Source organism: Mchenga conophoros, linkage group LG1 (genome assembly GCF_057382185.1).
Source record: "Mchenga conophoros isolate Kocher_MC1m ecotype Shallow Benthic linkage group LG1, M_conophoros_male_GT1.1, whole genome shotgun sequence".
In the NCBI taxonomy this organism is placed as follows: Eukaryota; Metazoa; Chordata; class Actinopteri; order Cichliformes; family Cichlidae; genus Mchenga; species Mchenga conophoros.
Window position 1 is genome coordinate 36,063,055 of NC_140526.1, and position 19,235 is coordinate 36,082,289.

Below are 19,235 nucleotides of genomic sequence, written 5' to 3' on the forward strand. Positions count from 1 at the left end.
TAATCAAACACTCAAAATTCAACAAAAGAGGCGATAATCACTGTGAAATGTTCTAGTGCATGGTGTGGAGGATGCATAAGGCCTTGAGGCAATCGGATGTAAAACACAATATTTATGAGTGCTTTAAGCTGTAAATCGGTCAAATTTGACCTGAACACAACAGGAAGGATAGAGCACTGAAATGGGAGAGTGTGGCGGTCCTGGCACCATTGCTCGAAGGCTCGCCATTTGTAAGCATACAAGCCTCTAGTAGATGGGGCCCTAGCGCTCTGAATTGTTGCTACTAGGTGGCAGAACCTTAGCAATCAAGTTTGACCTCTCAGGAGGTAAGCATGAAGGTGCACAGATCACGCCACAGGCGTGGATGAACCACTTCTCCTCCTGCCTGAGCGAGGAGGTCCCTGCGGATTGGAATCTGCCAAGGACTCGCTGCTGCTAGCAGGCTGATTATCTCTTCATACCATGACCTTGTGGACACCAAGGGGCCACTAGAATCAGAGAGAGAGACTGCCGACACACTGTCTCTAGAACTGGAGATATCATTTCCACTGGGGGGAAATGCATACAGGAGCATGTCTGGCCATTGGTACAACAATGAAAAACAGCGGCGACACTTAATGTGGTCACCTGAACATTTAACACACCTGAACAGGGAGTTACAACCTGAGGCATTTTGTGTGCAGGGGGTTTGTGCTTGGAGAGAACTTAAGTGGCACCTTTTGGGCGGCAACAGAGGGGTTAAAGTAGCGTCTTCCTGCTGCTGGACCCCTTCTCCACTCGGAACCACAGCTAGGAGGGCTGAGGCTTCTTCCTTCTGGGCGTTGGGTTCCACCGGGGGCTCCAGACCGATTGGCGTGGAGCTCGGACTGGAGGATGTGCTCCTGCTGGCAGCACACCCACTGCGGCAGTAGGTGCTGGTCTCTTGCCAGTCGGCAAAGGAGTGGCGGGCCTGTGAGGGGTAGCTGCAGGCTTGGGCCTCGCCTGACGTCAGGGGATGATGTCGCGCAGAGCTTAAATGTCCGAATAACCCAGCCGCAGACACAGATATAAAACCCTGTCCATATCCAGGACGTCAGAGAGGGTCAGCCACACCTCTGTGCCACTACTGTTGAAGCCCAGGGAGAGCGCTGCACAGCAGGATGCACGGAGGATGTAATCCGTGGCGACTCTGACCTTGTTAAGAAAAGGTGCCAGCGGGCTGTCATCAGGAACCAGAGATCCGAGCTCCGCCAGGCACATCGCCTGGCATGTCTGGAGCATAGTGACGGAGCTCATGGCACAGTGCCGGCCTGAGGGATTTTGGCCATTGCGGGCTCCGTTCGGAGGAAAAATCGGTCTGCAGCTTCTCAGCAGCACGGTGAAAAAGGGAAAAAAGAGAGGCGTCATCGTGGCCAACCGGTGCAGCAGTAGCAGCACACTGGGCAGACAATGAGCTCTCCTGCTCATCCTCCGACAAACCATGGATGTCCAGGCCGATGTCCAGCATGTCATCATCTTCCTGGGAAGCGCTGGAGGGCTTCAACCCAAGCTGAAGTCCATTAGCGCTCCTCCATGGTTCCGGCTCATCATCGGCTAACCCAGACCTTCCCAAAGTGTCCGGTTATCCACCACTGAGGAAGCATTGCAAATCAAAAGGGAGGAGTAATCAGTATCATGATCCAAAGGAGCCGTTTTACGGACAGTGGACCCCTGCATGCCAGAAAGCATTTGAGGCTATCATTGACAAGCTAACATCGCCTCCAGTCCTGGCCTTTGCTGACCCAAAGCTGCCTTACATCCTTCATACAGATGCGAGCACTAGGGGCCTTGGAGCAGCCTTATACCAGGAGCAGGAGGGACAGCTGCGGGTTATCGCCTACGCGAGTTGAGGTTCATCGTGTAGTGAGTCCCGCTATCCAGCACATAAGCTCGAGTTTTTGACTTTAAAGTGGGCTGTAACAGAGAAGCTGAGTGACTACCTCTATGGCAATCAGTTCACCGTTGTCACAGTTTCAAACCCTCTGACCTACATCCTCACCTCAGCAAAACTCAATGCAACCAGCTACAGGTGGTTGGCGGCCCTCTCTACATTCAATTTCAGACTCCAGTATCGCTCTGGAAAACAAAATGGAGATGCCGATGGACTCTTGCGTCGTCCTCATGGCAAGCTACCTGATGACCTTACATCTCAAAAAGAGAGTTCGCAAAATAACATCTGTCAGATCCAGACAATATTGACTCAGTCCATCAGGATGTTGTTCATGCTATCTGTGAGAAACAGTTTGTTTATCATTCAACCACCTCTGAAGCTTTGGGTGATGATGCAGGTATATCCCTTGTCAAAAGTCTTGCCATTTCTGAAGATGCTGTACCTGACAGTTTTGAGCACGAAGAGACGTTGGGAGGCCTATAAGTCATTCCCAAACTCTCACAGGCAGATCTCAGAGACAGCCAGAGATCTGATCGGTGCATCAGACATATTATCACCCAGATGGAGAGTGGGAAGAAACCCCCTCCCACATTGAGGAAAGAACTTCCAGACGTAGTCCTATTGCTGAGAGAGTTGAACAGGTTCGAGCTGTGCAATGACATTCTCTACAGAACACGCCATGAAGGTGGTAGTAAACATTATCAGTTGGTCTTACCTGAAGACCTGCGAGAGTCTGTGTTGACAAGCCTACATGACAACATGGGTCATATGGGAATAGAGTGCACACTCGATCTGGTCAGAGCAAGGTTCTATTGGCCGAGAATGTCCTCAGATGTGGAGAAAAAGATAAAGACCTACCACAGGTGTGTGCGCAGGAAAACGTTACCTGAGAAGGCTGCACCTTTGGTGAATATCAAGACCCCTTGAGTTAGTCTGCATGGATTTCCTATCCATTGAACCAGACAGCAGTAATGTGAAAGATGTTCTTGTCATCACAGATCATTTTACTAAATATGCAGTCGCTATCCCAACATCGAACCAAAAAGCTCAGACTGTCGCAAAGTGTCTGTGGGACCATTTCATAGTACACTATGGCATTCCTGAAAAATTATACAGCGATCAAGGGCCTGATTTTGAGTCTCAGCTGATCAAGGGGCTGTGTGAAGTAATAGGCGTACAGAAGATTCGGACTACGCCGTACCACCCCAGGGGCAACCCGGTGGAGCGTTTTAACCGAACACTCTTAAGTATGCTTGGAACTCTGGAGAACAAAGACAAGTCACGTTGGAAGGATTTTGTAAAGCCTTTAGTTCATGCATACCAAGAACGAGGTGACTGGATTCACACCGTATGAGCTGATGTTTGGGCGTCAGCCACGGTTGCCTGTCGACTTAGCATTTGGTTTACCTGTGAGAGAACAATGAAAAAAGTCACACTTCCAATATGTTAAGGACCTCAAATTCCATCTCGAGGAGAGCTATAAAATAGCTACACGGAGTGCTGCAAAGGTAGCCGAAATGAACAAAACCAGATTTGACAAACATGTGACCACATCTACCTTGGAAATTGGGGACCGAGTGCTGGTCAGGAATCATAGCTGGACTGGCCATCGGGCATACCGGGCATTTGCCCAGTGGGCCGCTGGCGATTTTTTGTTTTTATGGGCCGATGGATTTTTTGTTTTTTTTCAGGGTATATATAATGAAAGGTGTTGGATTGGCCAATTGGTCATGATCGACTCTGGGCTGGACCAATTACAGCCGAGGAGGCCGGATGCACCCGCCCCCTTGTTTAGCAATCACGTGATTTTCGCACATTGCATGCCAGGAACTCGTGGCAAAACAATCCAAGTACCGCATCAAATGCAAGCATTTGCAGCACCGCAAAACATTCATTCTCCGGTTTCAATACCTTCTTGTTTTTCTTGGAGTGAGTGCATACACTCATGAAGTTTAGTAACTTCAGGTCACTGCAACAAGCCCAGGTACAGTTTACCGACGGATGGGTGCAGGACCTTGAAATGCACCGTGTAGAACGAAAGACCATCGTACGAACAAAGGTAAGTTTACCAGTCTCACAAATCGTCGTCATAAATACACATTCGTTAACCGTTTATTAATATAACCTTTGAGCTCAACCGTAATTAATTAGCAGTGGAAATAATTTCTGGTAGCATTACAGAAATGTAGCAGTGACAATAATATTGTATGCTGTAATCGTACTGGACAATTAGTGATACAAAACAACTGTTTTATCCTGTGAATAAAAGTATATGTTTTTGTCAATGTACCATGGTAACAACAGAAGCGAAACGCAATATTGTGTCAGGACAATTCACTATTTATGCACAATAAATAAAGGAGCATAGCGCGACAATTTCTGTTCAGCGCCAGACTTGCTTGTAACCTATATCACCAATTATGTTAAGAAAAATGACGTATTAACTACTACAAAACTCTGACCTTTGTGGGAATGCTTGGAGCAGACTAACATGTGAGCTGGAGTGTTCTGAGACATTATATTTGGCATATCCAGACCATCCGTCGGCTCTTACTTCGGAAACATGGCTTAAAAAAATTTCTCTTCAAGGACGTAATCCGATAAAAAAAAAAAAACGATCTCTTTACCCGTCGGCTTCCCGTGGCTGTCATGCGACCGGCTATTGCAGTTAATAATACAACAGCTTCTTGCCATTTTTTGGGTTTCTTATTATCGCTGTGTAACTGAGCTCAATTGAAAGCCTGCGTGCGCTAGTACCTCTTGCCACAAGTTCCCAGAATCCTTTGCGGTTTTACCCCTGAATGACGTCACATTTTCAATCTTTATCCTGGTGGGCCGGTCTCTAGTCAAAATGCCCGGGCCGATTTTTTGTCCCAGTCCAGCCTTGTCAGGAACATATGCATTCGAGGGAAGCACAAACTCGCCGATAAATGGGAGCAGACCGTCTACGTGGTGGTGAAACAAGCTGGAGACCTCCCCGTCTACACCGTTATACCAGAGGGCGGGGATGGCCCCTTACGCACCCTACACAGAGACCTCTTACTCCCTTGTGGGTTCCTCTCTGCAGCCAAGGAAGTGAAACCTGAAGAACCAAAACCAAAGAAAAGGCCCAGAACGCAACAGACCACTCACAAAGACAATGAAAGAGCAGATCACCCCTCGGACGAGGATGATACTGTTTCAATCCACTGGTTTGCAGATAGATCAGTGCCAAATGACTCGGCGTACATTGTCAAGCGAGATGTTCTGCTGACTCATAAATCAAGTCTTGGTCAAGATAATGTGACTGCAGATCAAGACAAGTTGGCTGGTAATACTCCAGCTTGTGCAGACACCATATCCGATGTTGTTCCAGCCAGTCATGCTGACCACAACCAACCTTATGACAATCAGATCACAAGTTATAGAGAAGCCTCATATGAAGAAGACTTACCTGAAACGGAAAGAGACTTACCTGGAAATGATGAATCTGAAAAGGAAAAAGACTTACCTTCTACGGATTGCCCTGACATGAGGGATGAACAAATCCTACTTCCCCCAGACATGTTAGGGAGTGATGAGGAAGGAGGGGACTTGATATTTGACAGAGAAACAGTAAACAAGGAGAGAGATGAACAAACAAGCAAAGAAATTCCTGTCCGACGATCTGAAAGAAGTTGCCAGCCACCAAAAAGGCTAGACTACCCTGAATTGGGAAATCCCCTTGTCACTGTGGTCAAATCATTATTTCAGGGCTTAACCACAGCTTTCATTGAATCTTTAAATGCTAAAGTGGAATTATTGTTCTTAGATGATGCAGTTCGCAGTAGGCATGCAAAGGGACTTGCATGAATTCAAGAGGGGAGGGTGTAACCCAGGGGAGGGTGTAACCCAGTTCCTAAAGGCTACTCAAGTATTGAGAAACCGCTGAACGATCTAACGTCCGGTGTAAACGTCCGGTGGCAGTGTAAACGCTGGAGAGAGCTCTTACATGGTATTTTACACCGGGCTTCCCTTCAACTTCATGGCAAAAGATCAGTTAAGGCATCAATGGAGTTACCACTTCGGTACTCAACGATCAGATTTTTGAAAAATTCGGAGTTTGGAGTCTACAACTGGGACGGCTCTAAAGGTACCATACTGCTTCAAAAAGTCAAGAACCTCTTCATCATCCGATGAATTGAGTATACCACTAACAATTACTGCATTGGGGACTTTGATACCTGAGCTCAATACAAAATCCATCTTGTGGCAATAGCAAAAGATGTTTAAATGAAAATACACACTTTAAGGAGGTTTCACTGCTGATATTCATGCACCAAAGAGCTCCTGGCTGGCTCGCCACTTTTGTAGCACGTGGAGTTATATAAAGTACCAATGGATAATTACCAAGGTAATAAGTAATTTGGGCTAGCATCAGAAGATTAAGAACGACTCTTAGAGCTCTGGTACACGAATGGCAGAGAAACCAGACAAACACAGTTGTGTGGCTTCAAAAGTACTTTAGTGATGTTAAGCCTTGTAAAATAAATTTGTAAACAACACAGTATTTCAACAGGTTTTAACAGAATTTCAAGTATAAAAATTTCCCCCAAAGTAGCAAAAAAAATAGAATAAAATAAAATTGTGCACAAGTAAAAGAATTAGTCTTTTTTTAAGTCCAAATGGTACCGGTGGGGCCCATGACAAACGGGTGTATTCCAATAGAATTCGTCCGACAAGGAGTGTGTGTGTGATTGTCTGTCCTACCGTAGTACTTGTACAGTAGAGGATTGTAGTCCATCAATGTGCAAATGAGTGTGCATGTATATGTATATCGTCTCCTAGGATCTTGGGTTGGCTCGCCATTCAGTGAACAGTGGAACACTCTGGGTTCTGGAATCGCTGACCTGGTCTTTGGATTCGTCCCATATAAAAACCTGATCGCCGTCGAGTGGATGCTCAGCGTTTACGTGAAGCCACAGCTCAGTAAACCTTCCGGTTTCGCTCTGCCCGATGACAAAGTTTTAGTCCGCCTGCTCTGTTCGGCTTTACGATCAAGAGAGTGAAAACTTGGGAGCTGGTACTAAGGAGGGACAAGAGCTGCCTAGAGCTTCACCGATTGGCTGACATGCGAGGAGTGGAGTAAAACAATAGGCTCTCATCAGAGCTCATCAACCCTCTGAGAAAACTTAACCCTTGTTTGACCAGAGCATATCATATATAATCTGCATCCCATCTACACTCAACAAAAATATAAACGCAACACCTTTGTTACTGCTCCCATTCCCCATGGGATGGACGTAGAGACCTAAAATTCATTCCAGATACACAATATAACCATCCCTCCCAAACAGTGGTCACAAATCAGTCCAAATGTGTGGTAGTGGGCACATCTGCTATATTGAGATAATCCATCCCACCTCACAGGTGTGCCACATCAGGATGTTGATCTGACATCATGAGTAGTGCACAGGTGTACCTCAGACTGCCCACAACAAAAGGCCACCCTGGAATGTGCAGTTTTGTCTCACAGCAAAATGCCACAGATGCCACAAGCAATGAGGGAGCGTGCAATTGGCATGCTGACAGCAGGAATGTCAACCAGATCTGTCGCCCGTGCATTGAATGTTCATTTCTCAACCATAAGCCGTCTCCACAGGCGTTTCAGAGAATATGGCAGCACATCCAACCGGCCTAACAACCGCAGACCTCGTGTAACCACACCAGCCCAGGACCTCCACATCCAGCAGGTTCACCTCCAAGATCGTCTGAGACCAGCCACCCAGACAGCTGCTGGAACAATTGGTTTGCACAACCAAACAATTTCTGCACAAACTGTCAGAAACCGTCTCAGGGACGCTCAACTGCATGCACGTCGTCCTCATCGGGGTCTTGACCTGACTCCAGCTCGTCGCCGTAACAGACTTGTGTGGGCAAATGCTCACATTCGATGGCGTCTGGCACGTTGGAGAGGTGTGCGCTTCACGGATGAATCATGGTTCACATTGTTCAGGGCAGATGGCAGCTGAGAATGTCCCAGTTCTTGCATGGCCAGCATACTCACCGGACATGTCACCCATTGAGCATGTTCGGGATGTGCTTGACCGGCGTATACGACAGCGTGTACCAGTTCCCACGAATATCCAACAACCTCGCACAGCCATTGAAGTGGAGTGGACCAACATTCCACAGGCCACAATTGACAATCTGATAGACTCCATGCGACGATGTGTTGCACTGCATGAGGCAAATGGTGGTCACACCAGATACTGACCGGTTCTGGGTCCCCAGACCCCCAATAGCGCAAAAAACTGCACATTCCAGGGTGGCCTTTTGTTGTGGGCAGTCTGAGGTACACCTGTGCACTACTCATGATGTCAGATCAGCATTCTGATGTGGCACACCTGTGAGGTGGGATGGATTATCTCAATATAGCAGATGTGCCCACTACCACACATTTGGACTGATTTGTGACCACTGTTTGGGAGGGATGGTTATATTGTGTATCTGGAATGAATTTTAGGTCTCTACGTCCATCCCATGGGGAATGGGAGCAGTAACAAAGGTGTTGCGTTTATATTTTTGTTGAGTGTATGTTTAAATAAATATTTTGATCTCGTTTCACTTTCATTAAACAAGGACAGTAAGAACAGAAACAATGAACATTAAATGTTTTGCTTTTTCTTCTCTTTTGTTTGAGATGATTTTAGGAACTGGGTTACATTAAGCTGCTGAAATTGCCCACTCAAAGCTCTGAGCTCAACCGTATTGAAAGTTTGTTTTAAAAGCCAGATCAGTGCCAAGAAATCAACAATTTTAAATGAGCTCTACCAGTTCTGCCAGGCCCTGGTAGAGTTTAAATATTGAGACAAATATATAGCAAGAAGTATGACAACCACTTGGATCTAATGACCTCTAAAACCACCCCGGCAAGATGTGAGTTATTGAGGGAGATTTAACCAAAAAATAGTGGGGGTATATAATTATTTGATCTCGTCTGTATACCTTTGACCCTTTGTAGAACTTGTGCACCAATTCTTGTTTAGTGAAGTCATTAAATGCTTAAATGCTTTGCAAAGTGGAAAAAGTTCAAGGAAATCATTAAAAGCTCAAATTACCATGACATTCATATCTACACTCTGTTATGGTTCCCAAATCTGCACTTTGGTTGCCCAATCATTTACACTAATAATGCTCTACATAATGATTGTTAGGGAAATTGCTCTGCAAGCACAGGAGGAATTTAAGTATGTTTATTATTACCTGTAGTGATTTTTAATCATAACTTGTAACCTAGGGGTTTATGTGGGGAAACAGTAAATAATTCTAATAAATAATTATTGCAATGCTAAGAAAAAATGCATGGTCTGATGTAAACATCTTTTGCACACTCTTGGTATATAGCATTAATTTATTAAAGATGTTGTGTTCCCTTCTCTGCATTTGACTTCTTATAGACCTCGAATGACAAAAAGGAAGTCAGGACATCTTACAGCTCATCGGTCTTCTTGGCACACGACACAAGGTTGCAGCACACAACCTGCCGGCCAGCAGATATGACATCGTATTTGGCAGCAGGAACAATGAAGCCACGATATGCTCCCTACTCACTGTTAGTTTTTTTTTCCTTGTTCTTTTTTTTTAATGTCTTGCTGTGCCCAATCTAGGTAATAGACACACAGCATTACTCATCTTCTCTAATTCTTAAACACAAAAAGCTACAAATAAAATATAACATAGCATGTTGCTATATTGTATTTGGGTTGACAAAATAATTAAATAATAATAATGAAAAAAGAATTAGAAGTGAGCTTGCTTAACAAAAGGAATGAAATAAAACTTTATTTGATGAAAATATAGGAAAATAAATAAGTCACAGTCATGAAAATTGTGGGTTATCTTGTTGCAATAATACAAAATTATATTTTGGTGGTGATATTTTGCAAATGCCTGCTTTAAAAAAGTGTTGCGTAGTTTCTGTAGGAAGCCAGGCAGATGTTTTAGGAAAAGTAATATGTTTTTTTTACTTTTCTTCAACATTTTCTTTTCTTTTTTCCTGCAGTTGTAAAATGTAACATAATTGCTATATTTTTAAGAAAACGTTAGGGAAAGATGATATCATGTGAGGTGAAATCATACAGTATGACTGTCAGCCTCTACTACACCCTGCTCATTTTGCTCAAGTACAGTACTTAAGTGATTTTACATTTTGAAATGCAGTCATTTGTGTAGGTTATGTAGAGTTTTTTTCTTTGTTGTTTTCCCCAAGGTTTTTACTTGTGGTAATGTGTCTGGATCACAACATTTTGGTCAGTTCAATGTAATTATCTTTTCCACAGTGAAGAAGCCTGCAGGGTGAAGGGGGAGGTGGAGGTGCAAAAGGAACAGGAGGAGAAGAATGAGAATAACAAGCATGAGCAGGAGAGAGAAGAAGAAGAGGTGCAGCCAACTCTGCAGAAAGAGAGGAGGCCGACAGAAAGCAGACAGACTCCAAGAGATGATGAACAGGAGGAAGAGGTGGACTTCACACATGAAGTGAAGGAAGACCTCCACCACATAAGGGTGTGGCGACACAGGGATGACAAGAATGAGGCGAGGGAGGACAATGAAGAAGAAAGAACACTGCAAAACAAGGTTTGCTTTGTACAGATTGTAAGGAAATCTATGGATTTACACACACACACACACACACACACACACACACACACACACACACACACACACACATGTATATATATTATATATAGAGAGAATTAATTAAAAATATATTTATTATATATTACATATAAAATATATTTAAAATATATATATTTAAATTTACTTAGGTAACTGTCCTTTTTGCACAATAAGATCAATGTAGAGCAATCTTGAGAATAAGATCATACTTTCATGTAAGATTTGCAAAATGCTACCTCAGAAAATGTCAGGAGGTTTGTGAGTCTATCAATAAAGGCAGACTGAAGATCCATTTTCAATAAAACACTGTTGACATAGATGTCATGCAGCAAGCACACAGGTTCCAAATCAACTAGAATTACACTCTTCTGGAAACAATTTTGAAATTTTATATTTGGCTATGTCATTTATAATCCATCGTGTGCACATAAAAACAATGAATCTCATGAAATCTTCATGAGATAATAACATCAAGGACAAACTAACTTCAGTTTTGCCTCCATGATTCAATCTCTCACACAATTTGTCAAATGTGTCCAACAGTTTCACATGTTAAGAAGTTGGGATTTAGGCATTTCATTTTGTTATTCAGACATCTACAAAGCAGCTATGTCAGTACTTTACTGACATAGCTCCAGAAAAATGTCCTGTTTCCCCTAGTGTTTCATAAAAAGTGTTTCATGAAGTACACGCAAGCTTTTTAAACAACTCCAATTTCATAGAATTTGGCTCCAGATCTGAAGCAATAAAGTGAAAGAATGCTGCTTTGGCTTAGAGGGTGTCAAAATGAAGCACCAATGATGTAAGGCGCTGTGGAAATTCCAGTTTTTATCACCAGCAGTGGGCTAGGTATTCATTAGGCTTTTGCCACCAACTAATGCAGTTTGAGCGAACAGTGAAAACAAGTTTTAAAAGTTTCACACTTTAAAATTGGGCGATATTGGGGAAAAGTGTCAAAATTATGCATCAACACCCAGCCCCGCCAACATTTGAAAGGGGTGCACTCTAAAAGTACCAAACGCCAGCTACACTTTCAGAGAGGTATATTGTTGTACCATTAATCCTACGACAGCTTATGTCTGGAGTGTTATTGTTTAAGATGCTGTCATTGTGTCTTTGATGGGGGGTAGTTATTTGTTACAATTGTGGTTTGTGCTTTATGGAAACAAACCTTGATCCTCTTAGGAAAATTTTCTGCCATAATGTACAAAGGCTGCGATACCAAAACTAGCAACATCTGGTTTTATTTTACTTTTCCCCACCCAAGGGTGAAGTGGATACTAATGTGCCTTAAAGAAATAAGAAAGCTTATTAATTTAAATCATCTTAAACTCGAAAAGAAACAATGCAAATATGTGCTTTATACTGCTTTGAGGCATATATTTACCTTGCCTTCAGTGTACACAAATTAAGGACAGAAAGTACTTTTACTGCACATCTGTCTATCAAATACAAATGTTCTGTTTTTCTTTTTTTTTTCCTAGCGACTGACAGACAGCAGAGACCAGTGGAGCGAGCTGGAAAACAGAAGCTCTGCCATTTCTCTCTGCAACAGCAGTGAAGGCGAAGAGTCATTAAACTGCTACGGTCCCATGAGTCCAACATTCAAGGTAACTTGTAAAACCGAGGGTGATCTGTAGGACTTCTTTTGGTATTTACTGGGTCTCCATAATCATATGGTGTCTAGTGTAAACCTCCTTACAGAAAAGGTAACATCTACTATGCTCCGGTACAAAATTTGATGTATTGTACTCAATGTTCCCTCTAAGCTGCGCACGTGCGCAATTGCGCACTGCTGGCATGGTCTCTGCGCACAAAAAAAAAAATCTAACCTGAAGTGAAATTAAAATTAAAACTTTAACAATTCTGTTTTGCAGTGCTAGTCAGTAATGTTGTGTTGGGCTCTTTTAATAAAACTCCTCGTTTAGGCAATAATGTGGAACCCCACCATGTTTATTCCAGCTCACTCTATATCCATCACATAGCATCCTTCCTGTCTAGAAGGGTAAGTACTGCCGCCTAGTGGCGCATGATATTCACCAATATAGATTACACCACATCCCCCTTACTGAAGTCAGACTGGTACATTCTTTTGTTCTTCAAACAAAACATAACTGCATATAGTTTTTTTCAATACAGGCATACCCCAACATTTCAGGAAACATAAAGTCAGTATTGTCATAAACACTTTCTATTATCCTCCTGTAACAGAATAATCACTTTCTCTTTTCTTTTCCACCCGTAACAGAATAAACACTTTTTTTCTTTTCAACCTGTAACAGAATAAACACATTTTTTTCTTTTCAACATGCTACCCTCAAAACCACAACTCAGCATTTGAAACACACTTTTCCGTTTTCAAACAATCAGCTTCACAGATCAAGTCTTTTGGGTTTAATCACCTCCCTACCAGACCGGGTTCTAACCACACCTGGTGTATGGGGTGCGCTTGGCTCAGAAACTTTCTCTGTAGGAGTAGCTTGGATCTGTGTGGCTTCGGTTTGAGCCTCTGTTTGCGGGATCGGCACAAGATGACTGCGGTTTCTTCTAATTGTCCCTTGGGGCCCACTGATGACGTACGATCGTGGAGTCAGGTGGACTGCTGTCACTGTGCCCTGTGCTCTTGCATCCGTGATCCAGACTGGTTGTCCTGGCACCAATTTATCCAGTTCTCTCGTTCTATGTCTCTTGTTAAAACTTTCGGTTTGTCTCAGCCGTTTCTCTCTCTCCGAACAACTAACCTGCTGAAAATCAGGCAGACAGGACTGTAAGGTTTCAGGAAGCATTGGCAAGGTAGTACGAAGCCTGCGCCCCATGAGAAGTTGAGCCGGGCTGTAGCCATTTGCCAGTGCTGTTGTTCTGTATGCCAGCAACGCCTTGTATGGATCGCTAGCCTTTTTGAGGAGATTCTTGACGGTCTGGACGCCTCTCTCCGCTTCGCCGTTGCTCTGCGGGTATCTGGGACTACTGGTGACATGCTCAAAACAGTAGTCCTTTGCAAAGTCTCTCATTTCTTGACATGCAAATTGTGGCCCATTATCGGTGAGCAATACTTCAGGGATTCCATGGCGTGCAAATATTGACTTTAAATGCACAATCACATTGGCTGAACGAGTTGGACTGAGTTGAGCAATCTTGACATATCTCGAGAAGTAATCCACTACTAACAGATAGTTTTTGTCTTTTAGTGTGAACAGATCAGCTCCTAAGTTCTGCCATGGCCTCTCAGGTAAACGTGTGGGCATAAGAGGTTCCCTCACATTAACTCTCTCCTGAATGCACAGCCTGCACTTAAGGACAAGTTCACCGATCTGGTTACTCAGGCCTGGCCACCACACTGCTTGTCACGCACGTTCTCTACACTTGACTACTCCTTGGTGTCCCTCGTGTATTTTGTCCAGAACTGCGTTTCGCATGTTTGCAGGTATAACCAACCTTGTACCTCTCAGTAGTAGTCCATTGTGTACACTCAAAACTGCTCTTTCAGACCAGTAGTGCTTCACCACTCCCTGCAGCTGGTTCCTGTCCGGCCAGCCCTCTGCACAGTACTTCATGACTTGCGAACAGACGCTGTCAGACTGCAGCTGCTCACGGAGATCTGAAAGGTATTTGCTGCTAGTAGGAAGGCCCTCCAGCACTGTGTCAACGTAGATATCAGTGTCCTCCATAAGGTCATTGTCTCTGGGAATCACGTTGCCTGCCAACGGCAACCGTGACAGCGTGTCGGCTGTGGTGAGGCTTTTGCCTGGAATGTGCCTTATAGTGTAAGAATACCTCATCAGGCGCATGCGGAATCTCTGTATCCGTGGTGGAAGCAAATCCAGGGCTTGTCCTCCGAGTAGGCTCACTAGTGGCTTATGGTCGGTCTCAAGCTCAAAGTGTAGCCCTAGAATAAAGTCACTGAATCTTTCGCTGGCCCAGGTGAGCGCTAGCGCTTCTTTTTCCAGCTGAGCGTAGCGCTGCTCTGTGGCTGTCAATGATCGCGAGGCATACGCGACAGGTGACCACACATCATTGTCTTTCTGTAGTAAGACTGCCCCCAACCCGTATGAAGAGGCATCTGCTGAGATCTTCTGGGGTTTGTTTGAGTTGTAGAGCTGTAGCACTGGTGCAGATGACAGTTCTTGTTTTAAACTGTTAAAGGCGTTTTGTTGCTCATGCCCCCAGTACCACATGTTTTTAGTTGAAAGCAAGTCTCTCAGTGGTTTGTCTTTCTCAGAAAGGTTTGGGATGAATTTCCCCAGCTGGTTCACCATTCCTAAGAAGCTCCTAAGCTCACTCACAGTGCTTGGCTCTTTCATCTTCTGCACCGCGCTAGTTTTGTCAGGGTCGGGACTCATGCCTTCAGATGACACAATGAATCCTAAGAATTTCACCGCTCATCTGCCAAACTCACATTTTGACATGTTCAGGGTGACGCCTGCCTTCTCTGCACGGTCGAGGACAGCGTGGAGTCTCATGTCGTGCTCCTCTCTCGTAGATCCCCAGACCAGGATGTCGTCCATGTGGCATACGACTCCCGCGAGGCCGGCTGCCACTTCTGTCACCATCATGTTTTGGAAATGCTCTGGTGCACTGGAAATACCAAATGGCAGACGGTTGAAATGGTACCTACCAAATGGCGTAATAAACATGGTGAGGAGAGCAGATTCTTTGGATAGCGGCATTTGCCAAAAGCCCATGTTAGCATCGAGCTTGGAGAAATACTGCGCCCCTGTGAGCATGCCTAGTGTTTGGTCGACAAGAGGGAAGGATATATCTTTCGTGGCACACCGACCCATTTAAAGGTGTCATGTCCACGCAGATGCGGACTGTCTCTTTGTCCTTTTTAGGGGCTACGACCATGCCGCAACACCAGTCTGTGGGCCCCTCCAACTGTTCCATCCTCTGTAGCTCTGCTTTGACTTTGCCCAGTAGTGGGAGCGGAACACGCCTGGGCACTTTCAGTGAATAAGGTTTAGCGTCGGGCTTCAGCTTAATCGTGTACGGTTTTTGAACAAGCCCGAGCCCATCCCATAGCTTCGGGTACGCTTTCTTCACTGTCTCAAGGTCAACATTGTCCATTCGGGCAATTAATTTCAGTCTCACAGAAGCTGTCCTGCTTAAGAGAGCTACACGCAGATTTCTGACTACATAGATTGTCTCTGCAGTGCTCCTGTCACTGTAGGAAATGTCCTCCTTTGTGGACCCAAGCATGGTCAGTGCTGCACCTCCTGGTCCATACAGTGGCTTTTCAGCTTTTTGCAGATGCTCATTTGGCTGCTTAATGTCTTTGAATGTCTCTTCTGAGATAGCTGTGACATCTGCCCCCGAGTCTAATTTGAAGGTCATGCTTTTGCCTCTCACGCAGATGTTAGCAAGCCACGGGTCTTCTCCTGAATCCAGTTCACCTAGGAGGAGTCCATCTGCACAGTCTGCCACCACATGCACAGCTGTAGACCTACAAACTCTCCCGTAGTGTCCACGTTTCCCGCAGTTGTGGCATTCTGCATTTTTAGCTGGGCACTGTGCTGCTGGGTGCATCTGTGTTTTTCCACATTTAAAACACGTTTTATTCTCGTTTTGTTATTTGTGGTTTTCGTGGCTTGAACTGCGTTTGCTCTCTGCTTCTGAATTTATTGGGCTGTGACTTTCTGACATGCACGGCATCCATGGCTGTTTTGCCTGTGCTGCTGTCGCCTCTGAGGTCAGTTTGCTGTCTTTTTATTTCCTCAGATTGTCTCGCCATTGTGATAGCTTTGGTTAGCGTCAAATCTTTGTTGAGCTGCATTCTCTCCGACAGTGATGAATCTTTAAGACCCACAACGAGCCTATCCCTCAAAAGTTCATCGTGGAGTTCACCATATTCACAGTTTTCGGCGAGAGCATATAGAGCTGTTATGAAGGAGTCAACTGTTTCCGCTGGCTGTTGTACTCGCTTATTAAACTTTGCTCTTTCATAAATCACATTCTTTCTGGGGACAAAATGTCTGTCAAATGCGTTTCTGACCGCATCGTACTGCTGGCGCTGCCCGTCTGTTAGGTCTAGTCCCCTTAGCACGTCGTCAGCCTCGTCTCCCATGCAGTATACTAATGTGTTCACTTGGTTAGCATCAGTTGAACCATTCAGATTACTTGCCATTCTGAAACGCTCTAAACGTCTGATCCACTTCTCCCATTCTTGGGGCTTTGCGAAGTCGAACGGTTCCGGTGGCTTGATGGTGAAAGTAGCCGCTCGTGGAGCTGCCGTAACCGGGCCAGGAGTCGCCGGTAACGCTGCTGCTTGCTCCGTCATTTTCGTCACTAGCCGTTCGCCAAGCTGACGGTTATTTTTTCCACTGTCTCTCTTCGCCGCCTAGAGCGAGTGCACTTCTGACACCATGTTGTGTTGGGCTCTTTTAATAAAACTCCTCGTTTAGGCGATAACGTGGAATCCCACCATGTTTATTCCAGCTCACTCTATATCCATCACATAGCATCCTTCCTGTCTAGAAGGGTAAGTACTGCCGCCTAGTGGCGCATGATATTCACCAATATAGATTACACCACAAGTAAGTGACTGGCTGCTCCCGTATGGGATTAGAACGATGCCACCTTATCCCATAGTCCAGCCAATAATGGGATTCACATTCGTATATACGCAGCTAATCCACGTCGTCGGCAGGCTATGACAGCGTCCTTATGTGCCGACACCGGTGTTTTAGCTAGCAAAGCGGCGTGGCTGATGTGGAGTGAAGCCACGTTAATGACAACGTGTACAACCATTGGAGATGTGAGCAGGACAGACGGAACAATTGACGGAAAAAGTGTGGACTTTATACCAGTTTTTAAATTGTGTTGATAGGCCACATTAAACCAGAGTTATGATTAAAAAATATGTGCAATGTTTGGTTTTCTTCCTGAATACTATCGTTGTTTATATTTACTGCGGGAAGAAACGTTCTATAAGAAAAAACGCTCGAAAGCACTCTCCGCCTGTGAGCAAAAACAAAACCAAAAACACCCCCACCCTTTCCTATTGGTCGAAAAAAGTACCATGTCGACCAATCAAAAAATGATATGGCAAGTTGTTAAGAAACTTTACTTTACTCGTTACTTGAAAAAAGTAATCAGATTACATATACGTATATGTCTCGCTTTAAAAAAATAATAATCTGAATCTTACAATCTTACAATCTTACAACAAACGTTTTCATCTAATGTAAAATGTATAGAAATCCATTATGGTACATAGTAATTTTTTTTAGGGTCCCATCATAATTTCTTCAGAAGTAGCCAAGTGATGATGCCAAGTGATATGATGCCAGTATTTTCCCACATTTTCTAGATACTGTACCAGTACTGTGTGTAAAATGCCATCAAAAAGTCAATTAAGTTTTATTCTTTCTCACCTGTCTTTCTATCTCCTATCGCTTTTTAAAGGTTGCCATGTTAGAAAAAATGTTTTGCCCTGCCATGCTGTTTATTGATGTGGCAAATGAATGGTTTATGAAAATATATCTAAATCTGTCATCAGTAATCAGTAATGATCATGTCTCCCCTCTAGTCTTCTCAGTCTTAATTTCAGGTTTTCACCATGGGTTGTAGATAGTTCAGGAGGTTAACTCGACCAAGCAGTCTACTTTCGGGTACTGTTTAGAATACCAGAATAGGGAGGATGATGTATTAGACTGATACATATATACCAACAAGACAGTGTACATCACTGTGACAACAGCATTTGTTTTCATTCAAAGGCTTTATGGTTTTTCCTCTGGTGGGCCGGTCTCTAGTCAAAATGCCCGGGCCGATTTTTTGTCCCAGTCCAGCCCTGGTGTTCACTCAGACACATGGAAAATTAGAGGGAACATTGATTGTACTGTTCCTGCATTGACATATTGTTCAATCAGAATACAGAAAACAACTAAAGCTAAAGTTCAATGCAAAGTTTTCATGTGATATGTTATGTGCAAGTGAATTTTGATTACTTTACAGATTTTATAAGTGTTTCCTTCAAAAATTAAATTTCTTGTAAAATTCCCTTGGTTCTGTTTGAGGATGTTGCAACTCATCTGAGATGGACTAGTTCCTTCTTCATTTTTTAACAATGAAGCAGGTGTGTGCCACGTGGATCGGTCTGGGTCAGCTTCAGTTGCACCCAGCACTTTTTACCTATGATGATGTTAAATTGCTCAGATATAATGTAATGAACTTCTGATGATAAAGTCTTATTGTATGAGGTGCCGTAAGGGACATTATTACTGAAACGCTCTCACACACACTACTGAAATTTTACCTCTCACACACGCTACTGAAACGCTGTCACACACACTACTGAAATTTTACCTCACACACACTACTGAAACGCTCTCACACACACACTACTGAAACGCTCTCACACACACTACTGAAATTTTACCTCTCACACACTACTGAAACGCTCTCGCACACACTATTGAAATTTTTAGCTCTCACACACACAACTGAAATGCTCTCACACACACTACTGAAACGCTCTCACACACACTACTGAAAGGTACTCACACACTCCACTGAAACCAGAGGCATTTCCGCTGAACAGGAAGTTGTTTCCTGACAAGGAAACTGATGGAAAAAGCGATATATTTCAAAACACTACAAGGATGTCTACTCAGCGTCCTGCTAATACAGCGGTCCCCAACCTTTTTTGCGCCACGTATCATTTATGGCCGACAATAATTTCACGGACCGG

General features: G+C 44.1%; 1 pseudogene across 1 annotated transcript in view; it reads left to right on the forward strand.

The window, feature by feature from the left end:
* LOC146583714 (uncharacterized) overlaps window positions 1-19,235 on the forward strand; it is a 36,930-nt pseudogene that overhangs the window by 13,180 nt on the left and 4,515 nt on the right. Inside the window, exons 4-6 of the transcript XR_014892686.1 lie at window positions 9,328-9,482; window positions 10,210-10,504; window positions 12,031-12,156. The product of XR_014892686.1 is annotated as an uncharacterized LOC146583714 (transcript). The remainder of the gene's footprint in view (window positions 1-9,327; window positions 9,483-10,209; window positions 10,505-12,030; window positions 12,157-19,235) is intronic.